Source organism: Podarcis erhardii, assembly GCF_964252035.2.
Source record: "Podarcis erhardii genome assembly, chromosome: 4".
Taxonomy (NCBI): domain Eukaryota; kingdom Metazoa; phylum Chordata; class Lepidosauria; order Squamata; family Lacertidae; genus Podarcis; species Podarcis erhardii.
In genome coordinates, this window is record NC_138508.1 from 100,737,343 (window position 1) to 100,754,811 (window position 17,469).

Here is a 17,469-nt window from a genome sequence, read left to right on the forward strand (position 1 = left end):
TACAACCCATCTATTGCTAGATGAAATGCTGTTTGATGGCTTCCTTCCCAGTAGAAAGCCTTATAAATATATAGCCAGAATGAGAAGATACTGCCCTAGAAGTCAGTACTAAACTTGTGTGCAGAGACCATTGAGCTTTACAAGTGAATCTATAGTTCAAACTAATATAATCTTCAGAGTCTTGAACGAATAAAAAGGTATGGTGCTGAAAGGAGAATCATTTAGTGTTACCATCACATTCTGTGCTTCACTTTTTTCCGGGGACTAAAGCACGTATTAGGATCAAAGCATGTATATCAACCATCACTTCATTTTCTTTTTTTCTTTTTTTTAAATAATATTTATTAAGTTTTTAACAAAAAGAAAGGATTACAAAACAGTGAACAATAAACAAAGAACACACAAAGAAAATACAAAAACCAAAATTTAACGTAAAAAGAAAAAAGAAAAATCCCTTTCTAATATCTTACCATTCATTTACTTATTTTCATGACTTCCTCACACCTCCCCTTTTTGTATTCCATTTAAAAATTTGTTCAACAAATTCATACCCTCTTAATTTACCCTTAATTGTTTATCCTTACATATTTTAACTTCAAATTTTCATCTGATATCAATCTATTCTTGCATATTCTTATTTTGCCTTATTGCTAGAACCACTTCGTTTCATTCCAACGTCATTAACATTCAATAATTTTACAGTGTTTCTGTAGATAGATTTTTAATTTCTTCCAATCTTCTTCCACCAACTCTTCTCCCTGGTCTCGGATTCTGCCGGTCATTTCCGCCAATTCCATGTAGTCCATTACTTGCATCTGCCATTCTTCCAAGGTGGGTAGGTCTTGTGTCTTCCACAACCATCACTTCATTTTCACCTAACATGTGCAGAACTTCCAGTCACTTGTCATATAGCTGCATCGCCTGGACAGGAGGGCCCTGAAAACAAGATTGGTGGTTTTTCCCCTGAAAAAGTAGTCTGAAACTTCTGGGTTGGCATGAGGGAAGGGGATTCTTGTGCCTTTCACAGTTGCATTTACGGGAAAAAGTTTAACCATGACTGTAACACTCTAATTATGTGCTATGCCATCCCCATAGCAGCCATGCTGCTGGTGGTTTTTGTTTTTTGCCATTAGTAGTTTTGTGGTTTTGTTATTTTAATGCAAGTTGTTTTAACTGTGACATTTTTGTAAGCTTTCCTAGGACCATCTGGTGAAGGGGGGCTGTAAGTACAGATAATAAACAAATGTTAATGGTGTCCTGAGTGAAGTAGTAGTTATAATTTCTGTTCTGAATCTGTGCCACTTAACTTCAGTGCATAACCCACAAGTTTTTAAATTATACAAAGGAGAGAGAAAATCTATTTAATCTCTGCAACAACCATTACTTTATAAATATCCTCCTCTTATTTGACTTATTTTCTTAATTAACTTCATGTATATATGTCTTAACGCAGAGTTCAAGTGAGCATAATAAATCATTCACCCTAATCCGCAATTGGTACAATGAATGTTAATACAACCATTTATTGCAATGAATAATTGCTCTGTTCCAGAAATCTATGCAGAGGTTATGCCTTCAGCTTCACGTATCTCTGGAAGTTCTCTCCCGTGCATCAGGTCCTCTTGGAAATGGGGGCAGAAAACTAAGGAGCAGACCAGGGAAGAAGTGAATTGTCTTGTGTGAGAGAGAGAGTATTTGTCCCCCAAAAGCGCAATATTTACTTCCCAATATACAAGCAGCAGAATTAAAATTTGAATTTCTATTGATGTCCGGCCTGAAGTGAGATTCAGCAGAAGTACGAGGTTCCTTCTAATCTGATGAATGTTATGACAAGTGCAAAGAGCCTTGATAGGGCTGGAAAGTGCAAGGACTGTGGAATGCCCTCCCTTCCAAAGTGTGCCTGACCTCGTCAGCCTATACATCATTTAATTGTATGCCCCCCCCCCCCGGAGAAATACCCAAGTCATGTGACAAGACAATAGCAAATGCATGCTATGTTTGTCAGTCTCCACATGGGGTAAGTAAATGCTAGGAGTTTTTAAAATTAAATTATTTTTCAAATATATACATTGTTTTTCAGCGAAAGTGACAGGCAATCATAAAAGACAAAATATAATCTAAAACAATAAGGAATCAACAGCTTGCTATGCAGAAGAGAGCACAATCAGCTATAAGATCAGGCAGCAAAACCCATAATCTGGTATTAAAAGCCTGCTGAAACAAGATGACATTCACATTTTTCTAGTAGTTAAGAATTAAATGGTTAGGGGAGAATATGAAGAAAAAGAGTTCTAGAGCAAGGGTGAGGAATATTTTTTAGCATGAGAACTGTTGTGCCTTTTGGGGCAATTTTTTTTAAAAAAAAATTGGAGGGGCACATGCCATTGGTTGGCAGGGCCAGATACAAAATAGCGCAGAGCAATGAATGTTATCATTTTTCTGGTAGGCTAGCATCTTCATTGTCACACTTACTTCCTTGTCCTTTATCTAGGTGAGCAAGAAGCTTTATCAGAGTTCCAGGCACAATTCAGCCAGGCAAGGCAGTTTGCTTCAAGAGGCAAGATAAAGAAGCCCTGGGCCTGAGGTTCCCCATCTGTGTTTTAGAGCTTAGACACCACAACCAAAAAGGCCCTGTGCCACATCCACACCAGCCATACTTCATACGTTGGTGAAATGCAGAGCCTCTCTAAAATGGTCACAGTAGGCTGCAAGCTACCTTCCCAGTTTCAGCCCAACTTGCTGTAGGCTTTAAATACCATTGGACAACTCTGCAAGGTTGTTGTAAATCACCTAGCCATGGTCCCTTCCAACTTGCAATATCGAGGTAGCGAACTGCATTTGCTTTGAAGTGTGCACTAGCGATGTTATTTTTTAAAAAAGGATTTCAATTAAATAAGAATGACTTTATGTTGGATTCTCAGTTTCTTTAGAAGTAAATTAACACACACTCATAAAAATTGTGTTGCAAACCATTTTTCATAGTTAACAGTGTACAATATGCATGCATAGGGTTGTAACCTTCCATTTGTATTTCTTCAGCTCTATCTATCTTCCCTACTCCTTGACATTTTTTTGTTAGGGCAAATATTCCTGCAGGAAATGTCTAGCTTTTTCTTGCTAATGAAATGGCCCTCTGCTAACACAGCTTTGATGGTTCTGCATGGACTCTCTGGTCCCCCTTTAAAATTGCCCATATTTTAAGAACATTTACAAACAAGGGGTGGGGGTGGTGAGTTCTTTAAAGAGCAGAGCTGCAGTTATGGTTCCTGGAGGTGTTATTATCCAGGTAGCAGACTATGATAGAGTTGATGTGGTACTGCAGCAAAAGAGGCAAAATGAGCTCATGGTTATATTTTTGAAATATGACTTTGGAAATTTGGAGTTTCTTCCTAGCTTCTGTGTGATCATAAGCAAGCTACAAATGACCTAGTTTAAAGAATCTTCAACTAGTTGTGGGTGCTCAGTGCATTTGAAAATTTCATTCCCTGCCATCTTCTTTTATAGCAGACAGGCAGTTTCTAAGCCTTTGTCTTCACAAACCTGCGTACAGAAAAGAACTGGATGTTATTCTCAAAACAATCATTATTTTTGCCACCACTGTGAAATTCAAGAGAAACTTCACCAATTTACAGTTTTATTCATCTTATTTTCCTTTTATGGGCATTCTGGAAACACATGAATGGCCAACATGTGGTGGTAGCACTAAATAACATGATGTTTATAGGCTAACCTTACGTTGGTGATAAACTCCTACGGATTTAGCATGAAATCGCCAGAAAAGTGTCATCTTCATACAAAAGTGTAAAAGTACAAATAACAAAAAAATGACAACAGAGGACAACAATCGCCCAATTTAAGAGATGAAAAGACGAAGTGATTATTTAAGCTTAAACATATGCTTGGGCACAGTGGGCTCATCCACACTTCAGCTTGTCCCTAGAAAGCATGGGACTATGCTGTTTTCTGCTTAACACATGCTTTCTAGACATGCCCCACTCATTTCCCCAGGAAAACCCACCCTTTAGCTTTAGGTTGGAGCCAATGTTAAGCTGGAGAAAATATGAATTGCTGTTGGCTCCAACTGGGGGAAAGCAGGGGGACAAGAGGAAGTGTGGATATTCCCAGAGCTTTAAAGCTTGGACCTGAGCTTAGAAATGTGGCACAACATCAGATCAGAATTCTAAACCAGGTAGGAAGCCTTGACAAGTAGAGAAGACTCCATGCATCAGACATTATTCCTCCAGCTTAGGAAGAGGGTCAGGGGACAGTCCTAACTCTCTTGTCTCTGCTTCCCTTCACCACATAATTCCCCCTATCCCCATTAATCACTGGAAAACAAGGAAGGGATTTATCTTACCCCATTATTGCCCTTTGGTTCTTCCAACACCTGCTTTACCAGAAAGTATATCATTTTAACTGGAGCAGAAAACATTAATACGATTTATTCGTGTATTAATTGTTGAGTTAGTCACAAATTTTTGATCAGGGCTGTCCACTATGAAAGGTTTTTCGGTTGTTGCTGCTGTTGCTGCTGTTAAGTTATGCATGCGGGTGTCCCCACCCCTCCCTCCAAGCATATAAATTTTGTTCTTTTGGCCAGTCAAGAACATTTTCTCACAATCATGAATGCAGATTAGCATTACCTCAACATACTTCATCATGCATTTTGAATATGTGCTAGTGATTAGAGACTCAAAATGCATGTGGTGCCTCAGGCATCTGCTGAAGGGGAGGGAAGGAGGAGAGGCAACTGCAAAGTCACCAGCCCAGAAGTGAGGGAGATAAAACAGTTGAGCACCCAAGGAAAGGCAATCCTTCTGCCATAACTATTGTACCTACGTCAAAAGCATTTGCTATATATACCCTATAACAGCTGCAACAATGTTATCAACACAGACCAAACAACCTGAAAACTAGTTTTAACTCGTGGGATGGTGGCACAAGAGGCAAGTGCCCAACCAGAGGAGCAACTCAGGAGCCCACCTGAGGATGTGAATGTTAATTTGAAATATATTGGTTATATCTCTTTCATCAAATTAAAATAACACTCACACCCACAGTCCATCACCAGAAATGCAATCTTGCCCTTCTGTGCTCATACATACAGTTTTCTGACGTTTCCACTGAAAATTCAAGCAAGGGATTTCAGCGTTTGGCATGCTTACTGAGTACCTGGAACCATTTTGTTGTGTACAGCAATCAGTCATTATCACTCAAGGTGTTCAAATATTGGGCTAATATAAGTCACTAGACTTGTGCATTGTGGCTATAGAGTACAGGAGAATTTTCGTTGTGGCAACAGCAACTGAGTTTTCCATGATTAAAGACAGTGGAAGGATTGCCTAATTCAGTAGCTCCAGTGAAACACTGTCTCTCTCAGCAAAGCTTCCTGTTCATGAAGATAGCAATGCAGAATGCTCCCCCAAACCCTTCTTCACCCAGGCTTTAGTGTTGATGAATTCTGCCACCCCTTCTGCCACCAAATGCCACTTTGTCAAGAGCTAGTGCAGCATAGTTACAGGAGAGCAACCCTGTCCTCTAATAAACCAGGTAGAGAGGGGTGCTTCCACTACAGCTGGCCCTGGACTTAGTTCTGATTACTCTCTAAAACTATTATTGTTAAGTGGCTAAATGTCTAATAAAGATCAGCAGAAGGATTGAGAACAGGACCACTTCCTCCTCCTTAGGCAGAGTTTTAGCCTATTCTTTAAATTGTTTTAAAAACAACATCACAAAACCCCTAATAACAAAATACAACATTCTTACATTCTTAGAACAACTTTCTAATAAGATTGTATCATTATGATGCCAGTATCCCCAAAATGTAATTCACACATTTTGTTATTTCTGCACTATCTGGTTCATTAAAAGCTGCATGTGATTGATAGACACTGACTTTTTTCATTCAGTTCAGTAACCCACAACATTTAGTCAACCATGCCTGAAATGAGATAAAACATTTGTTTCAACCTTTTAACACTCCCCATACTTCGAACAACAAAACATAACGACTATTGGTTCCAAAATTTAGCTGTAAATTAACGGAAATTAAATAAAACACCACTTTTACTGAGGAATAAATAATCCTCTGACTTTTCTTATCCCATCTAAATTGGGTGATTATTTTCTACAAACTTCTCAAAATTGTATATTGCATTATGTTAGGATTAATGTAGGTCAAAGGGAAAGTACATTTAAATGCCCATGATCTAGCACATTACAAATATTATCACATTCTGGAAACACAGAGATTATCTGCCGGACGCTTTGGATGCAGTAAAATGAATCCCATTTTGGACTACGGGTAGGACAAGTCAAATGTAAAAAATGAGATGAGTGGCACTCCTGTCACACATTCTATGAAAACATGGGCCTGCAAGTAGGTTTGTGTGTAATGTCCCATTTCCTTACCTCTTTAAAAACATGGTTTCCAAATGTGCAGAGAGAATACTATACACACACAGTTTATGTCTTGCTGCTGTTCTGTCCTTAGAAACAACATGGTAGAACTGCCAGAGTGCTCCCATTCACCTCCTGTCCATTTAGCCTATGCACTTTGAATACGGAAAGAAGGCTAAAGATCCCAGGGATGCTGCCAGGGAGATGGGGGCATCAGGCAGGCCCCCAGCCACCGGCCGGCAGCCAGACGAACTCTGGTCTCCCTTGGAGCAGCATCAGTCAGCAACACATAGCTTCAGAAGCCTTCAGAAACTTGAGCAGCTCTATCAGCAGAGTGAATAAATCTTCACAACTGAAGTGGCGGACAGAGACATGTGTAAGCATTATTTACAGGCGTTTATTCAGCATAGTTCAGGAACAAAGGAAAAAACACGTCTGCTTCCCTTTGTGTCCAAGCACACAGCAGTATAGCAAAAGCAATATACAAATGGAAATTCCCAGCAGACTGTGCTGGAAGTAAACAGGCATGTGACACACAACAGTCACGCCTGTTCCTTTTAAGGTGGAACAGAACTATATCCTAACACACCACACCTCTCTTCCTAGAGTTGTCCATCACAGATAGGACAAAATTCCTCATGAAGCCCAAGTTCTTGACAATATAGTGGGCAGCTAGTTGTTGGTATTTCACTCCTCCCATTGCAAGGATCATCTGATCCTATTGTTTACTTTCTGTTCCGTGAGAAAGGAAGCCTGTCTGTGTGACTTCTGCCTCTGGTACTATTGTGTTTTTTTTCTTTTCTGCTCTGTCTTGCGACCAGACAGGATGTCCATACGAGGGCTGCTCCTCTCATACGTGTTGGTTATGTTCTTTAATCTGTAATTAGTAGAAATCAAGTAGGTGTGCCCAGATACCTTCTCACCTCCGTCTGTGCTGCTTTTACCCTATAAAGACTGGGTGCCCACAAGAGAGCAACTGTGAGCCCCAGAACACCAGGACCCCTTCCTGGGAATGCTGCGTAGCTGTTCCAGTTGCCAGAGGAGGCCATGGGGCCTGCAAGAGTGTTCCATTAGTGGTATCACATGATTTTCATCAGGCAGGTGTCATCATGTCCCGATGACCTCATTGCTTTGTGACAGAGCCTTTGTTAGTCCTCTGACTCACAAATGGGAGCTTGTTTCCCATTGCAGGTTTTCTCACTGGCAGTGAGGCGATGCAACATCCCTGCAGCCTTAAGGCCTACAGCCAGGGATGGAAGCTAGACTGCGGTGGCCTTCACCTTATTTCTATATCCACAAAGAAATTGCCAGGGGCAGCATTGTTATCTTTGGTTGGGTGTAGAAAGCAAACTCAGTCAACTGACAAATGGAATGAAGCGTTTTTCTTTACATTTGCACTTGAAACAATAGCAACAGGATGCTGAAAGTCATGGCGCAACAAACAGGTAGAATGGAGAGAGTTCTATGGGGCTCCAAACCAGCAGAGGGCCTGGACTTTTAGCTTTCTTTTCTTTTTAAAAGTAAATTATAAGTTGTGGACCAAGGAGCTTCTAGGGGTCCAGTGCATTTTCCTGCTAAAGGCTGTGTGCAGGAGGAAGCCAGCCCAGGCCTATTCCAAGAAAGCCAGTAGTGGAGGCAATGGTCACTGTCTCTCTGGGGCCCAGACCCTTTCTCCACTCCTCTGTATAAATTTACCCCAATGAATTAAGATTTTCAAAATTTTATATTATTCCCTGAGAAGCAGGAATTACCATATTGGTCAAGATTTCTTTTATTTTAAAAGGGTGAGGCCATGATGGAGGAGGTGTGTGGTTTGAGGAGGAAACAAGGGGCCCACAGATACCCATTGCCAAAGGACCCCAGAAAACTGGAGCCAACCCTGGTTTATTTCCAACACAGTGCTGGGTGTGTATGCAAGGGGCCCAATTCATGTTCTACACCAGTATTGCAAGGTGTACATCTAAACCCACAAGCATGTCCACTGTGCACGTAAATCGTACATATACAAGTGAGAGTTATGGAGCCTTTTGTAAGGAGTCAGGGTGTGTGTACATTAAAAAGACACACATACATTTAACCTTTATGCTTAATAAAGAACTTGTCACACCACGAAGTAGAAAAAGCAAGCCACGGATCTGAGATCTGTGTCTTCTGTGAGAGTTAAGCTCTCCCTTCAAAACCCCATGATGGCAAGGTAGCAGAGTCTCTCAACTGCTCTTTTTGTCTGTGGTTCAGGGACATGTAGTGTCAGGGAACTGCCATCGGAGCCAGAGGGAGAGCGAGGGCTCCAGAGAGATTCCGGAGAGCGTCCCGGGAGGGAGAGAAACAGCCCATCTTCTGGGGAAGGAAATCAGCGTAGCACCAGTGGAGAAGGGGGGAAGATGGGGGAATTGGCGAGGGGGCTCCATGACTCCTCGCCGGAGACCAGCGGGGAGAGCACAGGGCCTCCGCTGCCCACACCCTCCCTGTGCAGAAGGCTTCCGCACAGGGAGAGTAGGTGGAGACTAGGCGTCAAAGAGCTTCTTTGCTGGAAGAAGTTCAAGAAACGCCCACTGACGGATTCTGCCAGCAATTGAGAAGGCCACGGGTGAGTGGCTGTCCGGACAGAAAGGGTTCACTCAGGCAACCCAGCCAGGTGTGGCGCCGGTTTACGCACGAGCAACCCCTAGAACCATTACATGTAGGGCTGATCCTTGAGAGAGTTTAGCAAAGAGGTGTCCCATTGGAGCTGTGCAATAACTAGTCATTAAAAACCTAGGGTCTGAGCTTAAAATAAAGAGTACTATGCCTTGGTTTAAGGAAGACAATGACTTTATCTCTGTAATTCCTGACTTACCTTAAAAGAGCTCTTATTTGTCTGTTTGAGGTCTTTAAGGTGCTACTGGAAGGAATTTGTTTTGTTTTGACTATGGCAGACCAACACGGCTACCTATCTGTAACTGAGAAATAGTAAATAGACTTTCCTTGCAAATACAAGGATTAGTGCTCTGATTTTTCCTGCAACTATTAGGGTCAGGATGTTCGCTGATCTTTCCAGGTCACGCTGGAGATAGGTACTTGTACCAGGATCACAAATAGTTCGTAAGGGGTATATTTTATATTAAATTCATGCCGGCTGTTACAGTGCCATGATCCATAGATATAAACCATGTGAATTGTCCAGATTAGCACCCATCATTATAACAGGCCCGGGAAATCCTGTTGGTATCCCTGCATGTCAGTACTTCAGTTAATAAGCTTCCTAGATGCTTGATGTACTATTGGCCTATTTTCAGTAGAACATTTCTAAAGATGAGTACATGTCAAGATGGTGTTGAAGGGTTGCTTGAATTCTGAAAGAATTGTACAACAAGCAAACAAATCAAAGATCAACTTCATCAGAAGCAACCTCTGATCATAAAACAATCACCCATGAAATAGGCATGGGCTTCAGTAAAAGACAAGTGTTATAGGATGGGAGAGAGAGGGTGGGGTGGTGAAGCTTATGTAAGCAAGTGCATGCATGGGGTTTTTGTGTCAGTATCACTTAGGTAGGTTCTCTTTCTATTCACTTGTTATGTTTCGCTACAGTGCATAGAACACCAATGTCTCACAACAAATGTAACTGATCTGTAGAAAACACAACTTGAAGAAAGAGACAGTGCATGTGCTTTTGTAAACAAGGAAAATCTCTCTCTCTCTCTCTCTCTCTATATATATAGCCAGTGTAGTGTAGTGGTTAAGAGCGGTAGACTTGTAATCTGGTGAACCGGGTTCGCGTCTCCGCTCCTCCACGTGCAGCTGCTGGGTGACCTTGGGCCAGTCACACTTCTTTGAAGTCTCTCACCCCACTCACCTCACAGAGTGTTTGTTGTGGGAGAGGAAGGGAAAGGAGAATGTTAGCCGCTTTGAGACTCCTTAGAGAAGTGATAACGCGGGATATCAAATCCAAACTCTTCTTCTATATATGAATGGAGGGCTCTTTAATGTGATACTTTAGGTACTTATCATATTTTGTTCTCTGTTTCTTTGTTGAAAAATTCAGGCTACCTTCAAAGATAATGGGAAAGTTCTCCATGGCTTTTTACAGGGATTGTTGTAGCCAGTGACGTTTGATTCCCCCACCCACCCCAATAATCACAAAACAGGGAGAGGGATTCCTTTGCTGCCTTCCTCAATGGCAACATTTTATGAACTTGAATCCTCAGAGTGACTTTAGAAAATGTATTGCCTTATCACCAGTAAATAAACCAATACTAAATTCTGAAGCAAAAACAAAAGAAAAAGTTTCATATAAGATTATATGGGATATAGGCTTCCCATAACTACCGTTTCACGTAATATTTCATCCAAAGTTTTAGAATTATTAGCATATTTTCTATTTGTTATTGTATATGGAAAACCTGATGTAAGATGGTGTACATTTAACTCCAGCTAGGCTAAACAGAAGGTTCAGCTGATTCCCCCTCCTGCATCCCAGCTTTTGTTGTAAGGCATCTTTGCCCAGACTCAACTGGTTTTAATAGGTGTCTCTAACATTTTGAAGACTAACCACAATTAAGGACAAGCTAATTAAAGTATTAGACAAAGTTGAAATCATATCATGGGGTAAACTCATCACAGGCATGGACTTAGAAACCACAGCTTCAATGACAGAAAATGTAACCCTATTTATAATGCTCAACATCATATGGTCTGAAGCTCAACATAAAAAAAACCTAAGATCATGGCCACTGATCTGGTCCCATCACGAAACAGACAAACAGAAGGGGAAGAAATGGAGGCAGTGAGAGATTTTACTTCCTTGGGCTCCATGATCACTGCAGGTGGTGACAGCAGCCACGAAATTAAAGGACGCCTGCTCCTTGGGAGAAAGGCGATGGCAAACCTAGACAGCATCTTAAAAAGCAGAGACATTACGTTGCCAACAAAGGTCTGTATAGTTAAAGCCATGGTTTTCCCAGTAGTGATGTATGGAAGTGAGAGCTGGACCATAAAGAAGGCTGATTGCCAAAGAATTGATGCTTTTGAATTATGGTGCTGGAGGAGACTCTTGAGAGTCCCATGGACTGCAAGAAGATCAAATCTGTCCATTCTGACGGAAATCAGCCCTGAGTGCTCACTGGAAGGACAGATCCTGAAGCTGAGGCTCCAATACTTTGGCCACCTCATGAGAAGAGAAGACTCCCTGGAAAAGACCCTGATGTTGGGAAAGATGGAGGGCACAAGGAGAAGGGGACAACAGAGGACGAGATGGTTGGACAGTGTTCCCAAACTGCCAACATGAGTTTGACCAAAATGCAGGAGACAGTGGAAGACAGGAGTGCCTGGCGTGCTCTGGTCCATGGGGTCACGAAGAGTCGGACACGGCTAAACAACTAAACAACAACATAATGCTCTGTCATTCAGATGTTAACTGTATTATGCTGTTTCTACTGACATGAACCAACCTGGACTTTGCAATCGTCATCTGAGGCCCTTGTTTTTGTGCCCTCTCCATAAGAGGCCTGGAAGCTGGTAGTAGGAGAAAGGCCTTTACACTGATATCTCCCCACTCATGGAATTCTCTCTCCAGGGAGGCTTGCGTGGAACCATCTTTGTGTAGTTTTAAGCACCAAGTAAAAAGTCCATTGATCTGATGTCCTTTCAAGTAGCTCTTTTTGTTGAGCAGGATCTGCTAATTCTGTCTTTTACTTGTATTGATTTTTGAAGGTTTTTATTGGTGGTTTATTTTAATTGGTTTTAATGATTCTATCATGTTTGTAAGTTGCTTCGAGTCATTTCTGCGACCAAAGCAACCAATAAATATAATTTTAATATTATTATTTTGTATTGATATAATAAGAAATAATGTTCTTTTAAAAATGAACTGGTTGCAATATAGTAGGGTAGATAGAGAATTAGATGGGACAAAGTATTATACCACAGCTTTTTGTGTTCATATTATGTTAATGCTGGTGGTATCTCCATAGCATGTATGCACAAAATGGCATTTATATTTAAATGTTTTATTTTTCTGACTTTCGTAGATTTCATTGAAGGTGGTTGATATAGCCAAAGGCAGAGAGCAGTTCCACCTTTCATGGATTCAGCTCACATCCAGGCTTTTAAGCGGTTTACGGGTCTACTTTAGTGTTCTCCTAATCTCTAATTGATTTTCCTGAATGCTTTGCATTGTTATGCTTGTTCTGATTAATTAACTTCCCAACCTTTTCAATGTAATCATGATGATCTCATTAAAAAGGCCTATCTAGTCTCTTTCTCTGTGGTGGTCTATTTTCCTCAAAAGTTTACACTGAAAGCGAATGCTGGTTATGAGTATACTAACACATGCCGTTCATGACTTTGCGCTAAAACAAGGTTCACATTGGTAGCCCATAGCAGGACATAAGATATCCAAGAGGAAGGTAATCATAGCAGCTGATATTGGAAGAACAGCTGTGAAACATCTGTTTCAGGCACAGGTATGTTATAATACAGACCTAACTCCCATTACCTGTCTACATGTCTGTCTGGGCCTTCCCCCCCCCTACCCTTTCCAGATTTTCCCTTTTCCTTAACTTCAAATGAGGTGCTAGCAACTAGCGGCAGAGGAAGGGGGTGGGGTGGGGGGGCCCACCTTGGGAGCCATCTCTGAGGGGGTGACAAGAAGGCATCCCGTGGGAGGCTTGCCCGCCAGCCCCGGGCATGGCAGCGTGAGCCGCCATTGCACTGCCACAGCTGCATGCAGAGGATCCTGCCGTCGTCTGTACGGCGCTCGAGCAGCGCCGTCAGCAAACTGCCCGGCGGTGCATGTGCAGAGCCACTACGTACGACACATGTGCATGTGCCATATGTAGCAGCACCGTGCATCTGCCGTACGTACGGTGCACGCACATGCGCCACCGGGCGGTTTTCCCTGCCTCCGACACCCTGCACCAGGTGCCGGTTAGCCTTCTTTCACCCCTGCTAGCAACAGAAAGAAGAAAAACATTCCTTCTCCTTCTTCCCTGCAGCTTTGTCCCATTCCACATGAGATGGAACCACTGGAACCACTGGTTCCATCTACTGGTCTCTTAGAGTATGAACATGCCCTTAAACTGCAGCAGCAGGAATGTACAGGAATGTTATTTCCACGTCACCAAACCTCAGTCTACATTATTTTGAGCTGAGAACATATGCCTACAATACCATTTTGTGTCCATTTGCAGCAGTGGAAAGTGGCCAGTCTTCCTTCAGGACAGAGCTAAATACAAGTAGGGCTCATGCTTCACATCAAAATGCAAAAAGCAAACATTCCAGGCGAGGAGCGTTACCAATATAGATGCATGTTCCACGTAGCAAAGTCTGGAGATTTTAGATGTGTAGGAGACTCAGGGTATATATCTTGTCTCTTCCACGTTGGCCGGCAAGGTCTGAAGGTGGCTTGCTAGCATGAACACACTTAAAAGACTCATGATTGAGAAGACCAATCATGTAGGGTTCCCAATTCCAGGAAGGCTTACAGCATGTTTAGGCAGAATTTGCAAAATCCCCCAGAGTTCAAGAATCCATCAGATTTCCTAAGAACTTCAGAAATTGACCATTTTATTTAAGCGCTCATGCCTGAGGGTTGAGGAGAGGGTATGGGGCAACTGGTGCTGAAAGATGGGAGCTCAATAGGAAATAGTATTTCCATATCCACTCTCCAGCCTTTAGGAAATCAAGCCCTGGGGCAATTTGAGAAAGTGTAACATGTCTCCTTCACTTTCTGGATAACAATTTGAGAGAGCACCATAGTCATCCTAGAGCAGGGATGTCCAACCAGTAGATCCCCCCCCACACACGCTTCTCCTCCCTCTAATGACAATGGGTAGATCACTGCCAGTTTTTTTATACTGGGAGTAGATCGCAGTCTCTTGGGAGTTGGATATGCATATCCTAGAGGTTATGAGGTCTTGAGATAGCCCAGTAAGGGAAGCCTCAGTGTAAAGGTTGAAGTCTCCTAGCACCTCCACCCTGGAGTTTTCCCACACATTGCTTGCATCTACGGTGCACTTCTGCTTCCTTGGAGTGGGGCTGCACTTTTAGCCCTGCTCCTCGATGTCAGATCTCCTCAAACAACCATACATTGCCTTTTTCTTTGAAGAGAGACCCCAACACGTGAGATCCTGTGCAGGTGTCCTGATCATGCAGAGACTCTACATGACAGCAAGAGATCATGTGTTTAGGTTCCTCTTCAAGCAACTACAGTTTCACATCAAACTAGTATGTGGTTTTTTGAGAAAGGAGACACAAAGTCCCAGGACAGGACTAAAAGCACTGCCTCACTATAAATAAACACAATTGTACCCTGCACATAAGCAGCACATGAGTAATGTGTGTCTCCTCATTAGCTGAAAGTTCTCATCTCTGAAAAACAGCTTAAAATTATCTTTTTGTAAGACATTCTTTTTCTGAATCATCAGAGATCCTCCCAGTTCATAGCAGGTGTCTTCAGTTATGACATATTCCACCTTTTTCAGTTCTGCTAAAAAATATTTTAAAATCTTATCATTTAATCATTCAATATAAATCCAATGGTTAATTCACAACTGTCTTTTATATAAAGAAATAAACCTTTAGAGGCTGAGTAGGTAAGAATAAGTTCAAAGTTTCCTAAATCTTAGTAATACACGATCATGGAAAACCATTCTTCCTTTAGGGCACATGGCTTTGTGAGAGTAAATGCATCATTCTAAATGCATTGCATACAGAGAACGTATTGATATCTCTAAGAAAAGGGCTTGCCTGTTTCTTTTCTGAATGTCACTCAGCAGCTTTAAGTGCCCACAGAGAAAGGGAACCCAGCAGTTCTAACTAATCAAATACTTATGCTCACCTGTAATAAGAAAGTCATTTTCTATGAGTTTTTGGACCACACAGTGGTGATCTTCTTTTGAATAAAAGAGAGACTGAATTTGGAATGTGGGAGATTAAAATACAGAGTTCTGATTCCTTAAAAACACAACTGGGGTGAAAGCTGATTGAAGTGCCATGGAGGCAGAGAAGAGTTTTGAAAACAAAACCGTCTTAACAGGCAGATAGATGCCTGTTAAGATGCTTTTCTTGATATTGAAAAGCTTGAATTTTACTACCTGGAATCAGTGTAAATATAGTTGAGATAACATTGGAAAGTGCTTTCTTATTTATCTTCTGAAATGTGTCAGATAACCTTGTTTAAGAAATAAAACAATCTGAAGATGTCCACTGCATACTGATTTTGAAGTGACTAGGAACATCAAACATTTACTATTGGCAGGTGTGGTGCTAACATAATAAAAGCTCCACTGATCAAACTAAAGGTCCATTTAGTCCAGCCTCCTGTATCTCACAATGGCCACCCAGATGCCCATAGGAAGCCCCTAATAGCCTCCCCTGCTGTTGTTATGCAGTAACTGGTATGTAGAGGCATGGGGCCTCTTATTCTGTAGGAAGTTAGTACAAAACCCTCATGAACAGTAGTCAACAGCCTTTATTGTTAGCAATGACAGTGGTAAACTCCACAGTTTCTGGGTTGGAAACCTGACTGACACAGAGACAAATGGCATCTCTCTCTCTCTCTCTCTCTCTCACACACACACACACACACACACACACACTGCCTGTGGAAAGAATTTTCTAAAAATCCATATTTATTTACATGGATCACACAGAAGTCTAGCAATAACTTGTATTCCATTTCCACTGTCTGTCTTTCTGTTCCATTCTGGAGGGCTCATCTGCAAATGAGGCAGGTGGGAAGGGGAATCTTACTTTATATATACTGCCAATTTCCAATTTAAAAGCTCCTGCATCAGTCTTTAGGGCAGCTGCATCCCTGCTTTGGCACCCTTCTCCTCCATTATTCAAAGCATGAGAATGGCAGACAAAAAGAATGAGAAATTAAAAAAAAACCTCTCTCAAATCCACCCCTCATGCACACTGTCTCTCCCTACTTGAAAGAAAAGGAAGGCATTGTTTTAAGGGATTGAGTGCTGGCTAGAAGGCCTTTGGGAAGGCTTTTGGCTTGAGTTTGAATGTGAACCAGGGAATAATAATAATAATAATATTAATTTGAGTGGTATACAAAATCTAATGACATGAATAAATAAATTTAGGCATGGATAGGCCTAAACGTGATTTCTATAAACCATGGTTTTCAGAGTTGTTTCTACCTGTTTCCAAATTATGGCTAAACCAGAAGCTCCACCTACATGTAATATTAGTAGTGACTATGGATGAGGAGAAATTGAATTCAGTTCACATTTAAAAGTGAACCTATCTAATTTGCACTTTCTGAAACAATATGAGAACTGAAATACAGCCATCCTTTGAAATTTGCACTTCTCCTAATTTTGCAATGCAATTTGTCACCCAACCAAAGTTTACCAATAATCATATACTGGGGTAAATTGTGCCTAAAAATGCACATGCTAATCACTGGCAGGACAGATCATGAAGCTGAGGCTCCAGTACTTTGGCCACCTCATGAGAAGAGAAGACTCCCTGGAAAAGACCCTGATGTTGGGAAAGATGGAGGGCACAAGGAGAAGGGGACGACAGAGGACGAGATGGTTGGACAGTGTTCTCGAAGCTACAAACATGAGTCTGACCAAACTGCGGGAGGCAGTGGAAGACATGAGTGCCTGGTGTGCTCTGGTCCATGGGGCCACAAAGAGTCGGACACGACTAAACGACAACAAATGAAAATATCATGCAAAAATGCATTACATGAGGGAAAATTGCTTTGCAAAAATGTTTATATTGAGCAGAATTGTACACACGAATGCATATATTAGCAGACATTTGCAGTAAACCACTTATAAATTTTCACGAGGATGTTAAAAAAAATCAGAAAGTGCTGCGGAAATGTGGAGAGCTGAACTTAAAATTGGAAAAAGGAGAAAATAGGATGAATCAAGATTGACAGATTTGTTCATCTCTACCACTGGCATACCCCTAAATGTAGCAAAGCAGTTAAGGTAGCGGGTGCGGACTATGTCCTTGCTCTGGGAATGGACTGGGCACAATCAATTTTTCACAGACAACAGCCATTCCCTATCCTGTGTTTAAGAGATCCATGTATGGTGGCTCTTTGTGGCCTTGGTGCAA

General features: G+C 41.6%; 1 long non-coding RNA gene across 1 annotated transcript; it reads right to left on the minus strand.

Annotated features, from left to right (window-relative positions):
* Positions 1 to 2,957: 2,957 nt before the first annotated feature.
* On the minus strand, positions 2,958 to 7,578 carry LOC309339936. Its single transcript, XR_014155676.1, has 2 exons — positions 7,323 to 7,578; positions 2,958 to 3,540 (listed from the first exon to the last, which is right to left on the minus strand). It is a non-coding gene; the product is annotated as an uncharacterized lncRNA (long non-coding RNA).
* Between the last annotated feature and the right edge of the window lie 9,891 nt (positions 7,579 to 17,469).